The sequence below is a fragment of the Onychomys torridus genome, chromosome 1 (genome assembly GCF_903995425.1).
Source record: "Onychomys torridus chromosome 1, mOncTor1.1, whole genome shotgun sequence".
In the NCBI taxonomy this organism is placed as follows: domain Eukaryota; kingdom Metazoa; phylum Chordata; class Mammalia; order Rodentia; family Cricetidae; genus Onychomys; species Onychomys torridus.
In genome coordinates, this window is record NC_050443.1 from 6,315,388 (window position 1) to 6,326,406 (window position 11,019).

Genomic DNA, 11,019 nt, shown 5'->3' on the forward strand with positions numbered 1-11,019 from the left:
TAGGAGGAAAAAGTCATTTTTTTTTGAGTGGATATTTGTCAGTACAAGTAAGAGGCAAAGATAATCCATTAGAGAAGATACAACCTTGTTAGTAGCAGGTTCACCTCATGATTAGAGGACCTATGGAGAGAAGTAGAGGCCTAGGCACCATGAAGAGATCCCAGGAGAGGCTACTGGTGAAAATGCTGCCCAGTTGAAAGAGAAATGCCAGCATTTTGGAGATCCCAGGACCAGAAGATGACCAAAAGAAAGAGCAGAAGTGATGGAGTGGAGCCTGCTCAAGCTTAGATAAGCTGTGTGCTGCAGAGGGCAGAGCCAAAAAACATGACCCCAAAGCCCTTGCAGGAGCCTACAGGATCAACAAGTGTATCCCAGATATTGGACATTGGGCAACTCAGACTGTTGGAGTTGGGTTTGGGTTTGGTCAGATTGTGACTGTGCCCCTGGTGCTTTCTCTTTAGAAGTATTGAGTTTTTGATTTTATAGAAGCTCATAGTTGAGAGACTGAGTTTTAAGAGATTAAAACTTTTAATATGTTTGAACTTGTAAAACTCATTTAAATTTTAAAATGTTTTATATTGTGATGTACATCACCAAGACCACGCATTAATATAAACAAGAAGAGATTGTGGCTTAAAGGGAAGTGTGTCAGGTTGACAAGGAGTCAGTGGTGCTAGTTTATGTCAACTTGACACAAGCTAGAATCAGAAGGATGCCTCAGCTGAGAAGATTGTATCCATAAGATCTGAGTGAAGGCAAGCCTATTGACATTTTCTTAATTGGTGTTTGATAGGGGAAGGAGTTCAGCCTATTGTGGGTGGTGCCATGCCTGAGAAGGTGGTCCGGCATTCTATAAGAAAGATTGAGTAAGCCAGGTGAAGTAGTCCAGTAAGCAACACCTCTCCAGGGACTCTCTCAGGCTCCTACCTTATTTGGTTTCCAGTCTTCTTTTCATGAGCAACAGTCATGCAGAAGCATGAGCTACATAAATCCCTTCCGTTCCCCACCTGTTTTTGGTCATGGTGTTTCATCACAGCAATAGTAACCTAACCCTAGCAAGACAGCAGTCAAGTCAGGAGTGCACAGAAGGTTGGCTACTGTGCCTTTTCCAGGAAGGCATATGTGGCTATTTAATCACAGCTGCCAAGGGTGCAGACTTGTGCAAATTACACGAGGCCAATCAAATTCATCTTAAGATGTCAGTGCATGAACTTCCAGGAAAGGACCTAGAATTGTATCTGAAGGGTCTCACCCATGCTCACACTGTATCTCTAGTCTTTGACCTTAGCAGGCCAAAAAGTCTCCTAGGACCTGAAGGAGTGAAAGTGCCAGGCAGATTTTTAAAATAGAATGAGGTGACCCAGAACTTCACACATGTCACAGATACCACCTAGTTTAACTTGAAAATGCAGTCATGATAGAGACAGAAAACCAAAGCCTGATGAAAACATCAGCTGTCTTAGGAGACAAGGGGACACAGGGATTGGAGAGTAGGAGGAGACAGACTCAGCAGGAGTCCTTCCATCAACTGTCACTGATCACACTGATAGCTTGTGAAGGATCATGGGATGGCAGATAAAAACATATCCCATGCTCAGCTCCAACAATACCCAAGAAAATGTCAACCATGTGTCTGAAGAGGGTGCCTCTAGGTCATCTTCCAATGGTTGAAAAGCAGTCTGATCAGAGCTTAGGTGGAACCAAAATGCTAGGTGAGAAGGCTTCCTAGCAGAGGCCAAGGGAATTCCTCTCTGGGAGTTGTGGTTATATATTGTGTCCCTGTTGTACCTGTTTTCTGAAACTCCCAGAGACCACCAAGGAGCTGGTTTCCCATGCAAGCATATAAGGGTCCTGTTATTGTCAGGTTCTCCTGGGCCAATGCAAGGAAGATGGAGTGATATATGGAGGTGGCCACAAGCTCTGATGCAGAGCGTTTTTATAGGGAAAAACCTCAAGCTGGGAATTGGCAATTTGGGATTGTGTAAAAAGGGGATGAGGAAAGGTGTTTTTTGAAACTGTTGGCCTAGACATTCAGCAAGAAGCCACATTTGAAACCATGAGATTAGACATTTTGGTAGGGAACCACAACTTGCTGAACAGGATTATCTGGACTGCTCATCAGGATTATCTAGATACCTTCAAGGGCCATAAACCCCAGACAGAATGTCTGTAGAATATACTGTTGTATATATGTTCTGAGCTATCATGGAACATTCCTGAGGTCCTTTCTGGAACTGGTGCAGCAAGTGGTCGTACTCTAAGTTGGAGTCTGTATTGTCTTCATATCCCCAATAAATTGTGGACCCTAATAAAACTCATATGGGGGTCAGAGAACAGACAACCCACTAGAGTAGACAGAGGTCAGGAGATGGTGACACACACAAACCTAATCCTATCATTTTGGAGGCAGAATCTAAGGCCAAACTGGGAACAGCCAGACACAAACCTTTAATCCCAGGGAGTGATGTCAGGAAGCAGAAAGGTATATAAAAGGATTAGGACCAGGAACTAGGGGCTATTAAGCTTTTAGACTTTTTAGCAGCAGTTCAGCTCAGATCCATTCAGGTGAGGACTCAGAAGCTTTTAGAGTATGAAGATTCTTGGAAACAGGATCCAATGAGGCATTGTCTAGGCGAGGTTATCTGCAGCTTGTGCTATTCCTCCAATCTCTCAGTTGTTCACCAAATATCTGGTTCTGTGATATTTTATTGTATGTTAATAAACAATGTTTACCTGGAGATCAGAGGTCATAGCCAGCCATAAACAGATGGCAGTGGTAGCACATCCCCTTCATCTGATCACATGTCAGGCAGAGTCACTGTGTGTTCAAGGACATAGGCCTTTAATCCCAGTACCAAATATAGAGACCGGGAGTTCTGTGTAGACAGGCAGTGACTGGCAGTGATGTGGCTGGTCGAGAGACAATGAGAAGGCAGAACAGGAAGGCAATAAAGGCACAAAGTTAGACAAGAAGAGGCACACTTGAGAAGCTTCAATGACTTGGTGAGCTAAGGTTAGTTGGCAGCTATTGCTCAGATCCCTATGCTTACACCTCTGTATTTGGCTCTGTTTTTTGTTTTGATTTGTTTTGTTTTTAAGACTGTTTATTAATTCCTGTACATGGTTTCTTGGTTTTTATTTATTTGTTATTTGTTGTTTTTGTTTGTTATTTTGTTTTGTTTTTCGAGACAGGGTGTCTCTGTGTAGTTTTTTGTTTGGTTGTTTTTGTTTTTTATTTTGTTTTGTTTTGTTTTAGCTATGGCATGTTCTGATCCTCTAACCTTTCAGAATCCTTCGCAATATCAGGATCCAAGTTTTTTATTTAATAAGAACATTTAAGATTCATTTTACATGACCTCAACTTGATGTGCCATGAAATGATGAAGCCCTTGGGAGGACTGCTCTTCATGAAGAGAGAAAGGAGGAGTGGATGGATAGGGGAGCCTGGTAGAAGGGATGGGGGATAAATGGAAGTGTGAGGGAGAAGGGTGGAAACTGGTCTGTATATAAAATAAAGGAAAACCGTGGCAGGGATGGCACAAACCTATAATCCCAGCACTTCAAAGGCAGAGCCAGGCAGATCTCACTGAGTTCAAGGCTAGCCTGGTCTAGAGAGCAAGATCTAGGACAGGCACCAAAACTACACAGAGAACCCTGTCTCAAAAAATAAAAGTATGGGGGAATGTTAAAAGAAGAAAAAAAGACTGAACATACCAACAAAGCTCCACGTGCTTCATTAGAATATAGTACAACATTTCACAATGGCTAAACATTTGTCTCAAACTTAAATCTGAGGATTTTAGAGCCAATCACTGTAGACTAAGCTTTTTGAAATGTATTTACCTCTTAATTACCTCTAAGTTATTATCCACTCAAACTGTTTTGAGAAAAGGCAAGATGTGCCCTTCTGTTTCTAATTGTTTTTGGCCTCTAATAAGTGTCAGATGACCACTCCAGCAGAGTGCAGATGGTGGCTCTCAAGGACCCATCTTGCAAGTTCAGCACTTACAAGCCTTGTAATCATGAACATTGTGCCCACATACACATTTGTGATCAAACTTACTGTTAAAGGGGTGGCAAATTGGAGCCATATTCTTCTATACCTATAGCTCTGATTCTAAAGGGATAAGAAAATATTCCAGGCCATTTCCTGGAAACCTGGGTATGGACCTGAGCAGAGGCCATCCACCTGACCAGTATTTAATTAAAGCTGCTGCAATATAGCTTGAAACTGTGGTAGTGGTCTTATGCTTGATTGGAGGGATTACCATTTTCTGGACAGCCCATCATTATTTAGAACACACACCCTAATTCTAAAGCTGGACCTGTACTCAGGAACTCCTGGCCTGAGGGGCCACATGAGGAGGCACATACCTTGAGATATTCCATGCCTCTGAGTCTGTCTTCAGTTCTCAGACTATTGGAGTGATCTTCCAAGCTGAGAAATTTAGCAAGCTACTACAGGGGTCTCCTAGAAAGACTCTGAACTTGTGGACCTGGCAGCTTTCCAATGCCCCAATATCATGGAGGCTCAGAAAATGATTTAGGATGTAAATGCAAGTTGTTAAGTGTGGTGGTATTTTATTTATGCTGAAACGTAATATTTTATGTATATGTTAATAAATAGAGTTTGTCTGGAGATCAGAGTTCATGGCCAGCCATAAACACAAGTCAGGTGGTGGTGGCATGCACACTTAATATGATCACATGGCAGGCAAAGTCCCTGTGTGTTCAATCCCAGTACCAACTATAGAGACCTGGAGGTCTGTCTAGAAAGGCAGTGACCAGAAAGTGAAGTGGCTGGCCTTGGAGCCAATGAGAAGGCAGAACATGAAGGCAACTAAGGTGCAAGTTAGACAGGATGAGACTCACTTGGAAAGCTACATTGACATGATGAGCTAAGTTTAGTTGGCGGCTATTGTTCTGATCTCTCTGCTTTCACCTCTGTATTTGGCTCAGTGTTTCCTCTTTAATAAGACTGTTTAGAAATTCATCTACAATAAAGTCTCTATTTCTCTCAGCAGATTTCTTGTTGGCTGAAAGACTTATCTAAGTATCAGCTGCTGACTACAACCTGCTCCAAACAACTATGATCCCTGGACTTGCTTAGAGCTGATGTGAACCAGTCTAGTCATTGTGAATGTTCCTTGGCTCTTAAGCTGGGACAAGCCATGACTACAGTAGTGGTATATGTGGACTCCAAAGCTGAGCTCACTGCTCTGCTGGAGCAGTGGGAAGAGGACCATGGAAGTGGGCAGGATATGGTACCTATCCTTACCAGGATGTCAGAATTAATTGAAAAAGAAACTGAAGAATAACTTAAAGGAGATCCAGACCCATTGATGATCTACATCCTGGTCGAGCAGATCCAGAGTGTATTCTGGGCCACTTGCTGAGACTACACAAACCCCTCTCCACCTTTCATTTCCCCAATTAATATAATGGCAAGCAGTTTTCAGAAGTGACTAATATATATAACGAACAGAAACGTTTAAAGGTTTATATATACATATGTGTGGGTGTGTATATGTGCACACATATGTATCTTCGTTTATACTCTGTTGGGATATTTGTGTCCTTTGTGGTAGATATGAATTTTTCTCTTCATGTTTAATTGTGCATTTTAAAGTTCGGTAACTTCTGTCATTTTGACACTATAAATATAGACTTTTATTAAAGGAATGGTTTTCATACCTAGAAGTCATGTGAATGGGTGTGAAATAGGTAATATGGACTTCTTATTACACTTCACTGTTGACAGGACTGGAAGGGTGTTTCACAGTGCTCCAACTGAGCGCAGAAAACTTAAATCTGTGATATCATCCCATAGGCTGATGTATAGTCATAATTAAATGGGCCAAAGGGAAAAAAGGAACTGAGCACAAGCACTCATCTCTCTTGCTGCCTATGAACTCAGCATTAACATACACCTCATGCTCTCTCATCACAACTCCATCTTCCCTCACTGCTACTCCCTTACAGGATGGACTGTGCCTTCAGACAGTGTTGTGAACAAACTTCCTCATTTGAGTTGCCTTTGTCTGGCATTTTATCACAGTAACAAGAAAGAGAAATAACACATCTATCAAATGCTTTCCCTTGTTTCTAGATTCACTTGCCTTTGCTGCTTTCTAGGATATGTAGTGTGTGTGTGTGTGTGTGTGTGTGTGTGTGTGTGTTTGTCTTCCAGAAAACTTTTTGTTCTCATTCCTCCTTTTGAAAATGATTCCTCTAAATTTTTAGCAGTATTCAGTGTTTTCTATGGAACAAAATGATACGATTTACTACTTTTTCTAATAGTTGAATTTTACCATATATTAAGGTACTAATTGATTTCAAGCCCATTGAAAGATTGCAAAGGTTAATAAGAGTTTTCCCATCCAATATTACTATTATTTCCATGCTAGGTAAAAGTGTTTGGGGCTGTGGGAACATTCTGGAGGGAGAATTCTTGCCTCAATTGCAGTGTGCTGGGATTCATACCTATTATGGTTTACAGCATATGCCACACAAAGATCTTACTGTGCATTTCCTACCAGAACAGCATTACATCATGTAAACATGTTGCCTTGTCAAACCCAGAATATTTATATCTATGTAGCAACATTATCTCGTTTCTTAGCACCTTTCACATTTCCCCAATAATCACAATGCCAAAAGCAAACTAAGCCTTCGAGTAAAATTTTCAAGTCAAGACTACCTGTAGCATTTAGCACCCTTCCTTCCTTAGAACATGTTTACACCCAAATTGTATTTTATGGAAATAAGATACAGTAATAAGATGAGACAAACTACTGACAAGAATAAACAATTAAATGAAAATAAACTCACAGATTTCCTGGAACTTGAGGACCAAGTGATGATTTCTGTAATATGCATAGAAAGCTCACAGATAATGCATTAGACTAGAGTCTAAAAATTATATCAGAAGAGATTTAAAACAAGATTCAGCTCCATACAAACTAAAAAATGAGGAAAATTATGCTTTTTGTGAAATGTACAAATGAAAGCAAAACTAAAAATGAGATATTAAAATGAAACAAATTTAAAATAGTAGATACAAACTTCTAAGCATACTTGATGATGGTACTAATGATTTTATATGGTCATTTAGAAAACAATGTATCAATGTTTTTCAGAATGGCACTAAAGCTTTCTGGAAGAGACAAAAGGAGGAGTAGTGGATTGGGAGGCAGAGAGGAAGTTGGGGAAAGGACTGGGAGGAGAGGAGATAGGGAGAAAATCTGTGAACAGACAAGAAAAATAAATTATTAATTAAGCAAATGAATAAATTAAAATGGCACTAAAGTAAGAATTTGGAGGTCTCCTCATGAAGTTCCATCTGTGAACATGTTTCCTCTCATCCAGGAGACAGTGGAGCTACTAGCTGGTCAATGGGAAGTTCTTGGTTATTGGAGTGTGCATAGTCTATGGCCTGAGGACCACCGACTAGACTGTTTCCTTCTTTGTTCAAAAAAGAGAAATTTACTCCTAGGAAAATTTATTATAAATTAAACATGTTATTAATGTAACTACTCATGAAAAGACACAAATGTCTGTAAAGAACATAGTATTACACAATGAAGGTATTACTATGACCTTCTAGAAAGTGGAACACACAGAACATGGCATGTGGGAACTGGAGTCATGGAGACAGCCATGGTAGTAACATGAAACAAATGGCCCAGGGCTGTGTGACAACTTTTAATTACCTTTTATTTAAAACTGATATTGATGGTTCATACTAAGGTGATGCATTGTGATACCTTCGTACCAGTGTATTATGTGCTTCTGTCATATTATCCTTCACACTCTCGTCTATGTACCCATTTCCTCCTCTTTGTTCTTTTCCTATTCTTAGTAGCCCATGTTTTACTCTGATTCCTCATTGTCCCTTGATTTCAAGTGAAAGAAAATGTAATGTCTTCCTGTGCGGGGCTGAGTGTTTTCTTTTTTAAATATTTTTAATTTATAATTTAATTTAATTTTACAAATCAGCCATGGATTCCCCTGTCTCACACACACACACACACACACACACACACACACACACACACACCACCCCTGTCTTCCCCTTCTTTCACTGCCTTCCTCCCAGCCCACCCACCAATCCCATCTCCTCCAGGGCAAAGACTCCCCTGGGGATTCAGGTCAAACTGGCAGATGGGGTCCAGGAAGGTTGAGTCCCCTCTTCTGAGGCTGAGCAAAATGTCCCTGCATAAGTCCCAGGATCCAAAAATGCAGCTCATGGTCAAAGAACAGGTCCCTGTCCTACTGCCTGGGTGCTTCCCAAACAATTCAAGCTAATCAACTGTTTCACTTATCCAGAGGGCCTCATCCAGTTGGGAGCTCCTCAGCTATTGGATCATAGTTCATGTGTTTCCATTAGTTTGGCGATTTGTCCCTGTGCTTTTTCCAATCTTAGTCTCAACGATTCTTGCTTATACAATCCCTCCTCTTTCTTGGCAATAGGACTCCTGGAGCTCCACCTGGGGCCTGGCTGTGGATCTTTGCATCCTCTTCCTTCAGTCATTGGATGAGATTTCCAGCACACCAGTTAGGGTGTTTTGTCATCAGATCACCAGAGTAGGTCAGTTTGGGCTTTCTCTGGACCATTTTCAGTAGTCTACAGTGGAGGTATCTTCATGTATTTCTGGGGACCTCTCTAGTACTTTCCTTCTTCCTATTCTCATGTGTTCTTAATGTATCATAGTCTGTTATTCCTTGTTCTCCCTTTGTGTTCTTGATCCAGCTGGCATCTCCCGTTCCCCTAAGCTCTCTTTCCCTTGATCCTTGCACTTTATTACCCCCACTCACATCCAGGTTCTTCATGTAGATCCCTTCCATTTCTCTGTCATTGGGAGACCCCGTGTCTTTTTTAGGGTCCTTTTTTCTAGGTAGTCTCCCTGGAGTTGTGAGTAGCAGTCCAGTCATGTTTGTTTTACAACTAGTATCCTCCTATGAGTGAGTACATACCATGTTTGTCTTTCTGAGTCTGGGTTACCTAACTCAGGATGATTTTTTCTAGATCCATCCATTTGCCTGCAAAACTCATGATGTCATTGTTTTTCTCTACTAAGTAGTACTCCATTGTGTATATGTACTACATTTTATTTATCCATTCTTCAGTTGGAGGGCATGTAGGTTGTTTTCAGGTCCTGGCTATTACAAACAAAGCTGATACTAACATAGCTGAGCAAATGCCCTTGTGCTATGATTGAGCATTCCTTGGGTATATGCCCAAGAGTGGTATAGATGGGTTTTGGAGGAAATTTATTCCCAATTTTCTAAGAATGCACCATATTGATTTCCTGGAGACCCTGCAATCTCCATGTCCTGTCCCCACACACACCTGCCCAAGACACCAGCCACTTTGTGAGACTGAGAAACCAGCCCCCAGCTCAGATCCGGCCTCCGAACTCCCATCTGCAGCAGAATGCTACCATCTGGACCACAGAGAGGCTCCCTGAATCTGTCAGCTATATCTGGACCAAGGGCACTGATAAGACCAAGAATGAATTCACAAGGAAATGGGCAGAGGTCAAGGCAGAAGTACATACAACAAAATAAAGAGCAATACAGCATCACCAGAATGTAACCCTCCTCCATCAGCTAGACCTGAACATCACAAAATGGAAGAAGCAGAAAAAAAACAACCTTATGAATAACATCATGAAGATTCTAGAGGCTTATAAAGAAGAAATTAAAAATGAAATGGAGGAACTGACAAACAAAAAATGGGAAGAATGCTATAAAAAAAAAAACAGAGGAAAGGACAAATAAAGCAGAAGAAAACAGTAAATCCCTGAAAGAAATTCATGAAAAAGCAAGGAAACCAATGGGGGAAACAGTCCAAGACCTGAAAAGGGAAATAGAAAAAATGAATAAGACACAGGGAATGTTAGTAAACGAACAGGAACTTCAGATGCAAGTATAACCAACAGAATGTAAGAAATGGAAGAGAGTATCTCTGGGATTGAAGATATGGTAGAGTAAATAGATTCATCAGTCAAAGAAAACACTAAAGCCAATAAAGTCATGACTCCAAATGTGCAAGAATTGTGAGTGTTTTCTTCAGGTGACCCTTTTCCATCCAAATTTCCAAAACATTGTCAGACCAGCCATGAGACTGGAATTGTAGTCTCTACATATGAGAGGCAATAAAATATAGGTTGGAAAAAGAAACACATTGCTCTCTGAGATCCAGTGGAATTTCATCAGTATTTGATAATTCATGTCTCTGAAAATTAACATTTTCTCACAGAATGTAGAATTAAGTTTTCCTCCTGAATCCAAGTTTGTGGAATCAGCCTGGTTGTCCTGATACACTTTTGTTACAAAGAAGTTCTAATGTGATTTGTCCTCAAGAAATTGTGCATATGTGTCCCTTTAATGTTCTTATGATTACAGGCATTTGTGACAGAAAAAATATGGCCATGATTTTTCTGTCCTAAAAAGGTATTTCTGAGATAGCCATATTGGCTCCATCTGTATTTCTTGACATACATTACTGTTGGTTTGATTAGAACAGGATTAAACATGTGTCCTCACTAGCATTGTAGTTTGGATCCTTCTGCCTCAACTGCTTGAACAGTGTGATTCTCTATCTTACTCATACTAAACTAACTTGTTATTATAATTACTCATTTTGTGGTGACTCCCAAATGTAAAATTATTTTTCTTGCATCTTCATGATTTTAATTTTGATACTTCTATGAATTGTAATATACATACCTTATATGCAGGATATATGATGCCTCTGTAAGGGTCACTTGGCCTCCAAAGGAGTTGAGACCCACAAGTTGAGAACCATTGAATTTGAATGTTGGATGACACACATATGGCACAATGGGCATCAAAAAACTGAATCTTTTCAGATTCTACTGTGTGCGTGCATGTGTGTGTGTGTGTGTGTGTGTGTGTGTGTGTGTGTGTTTCATTTTTCTTTAGAAAAGCCTCTCATGTAGGCAAGGGTGGCCTGGAACACACTATGTATCAGAGAAGGACTGAACTGATGAT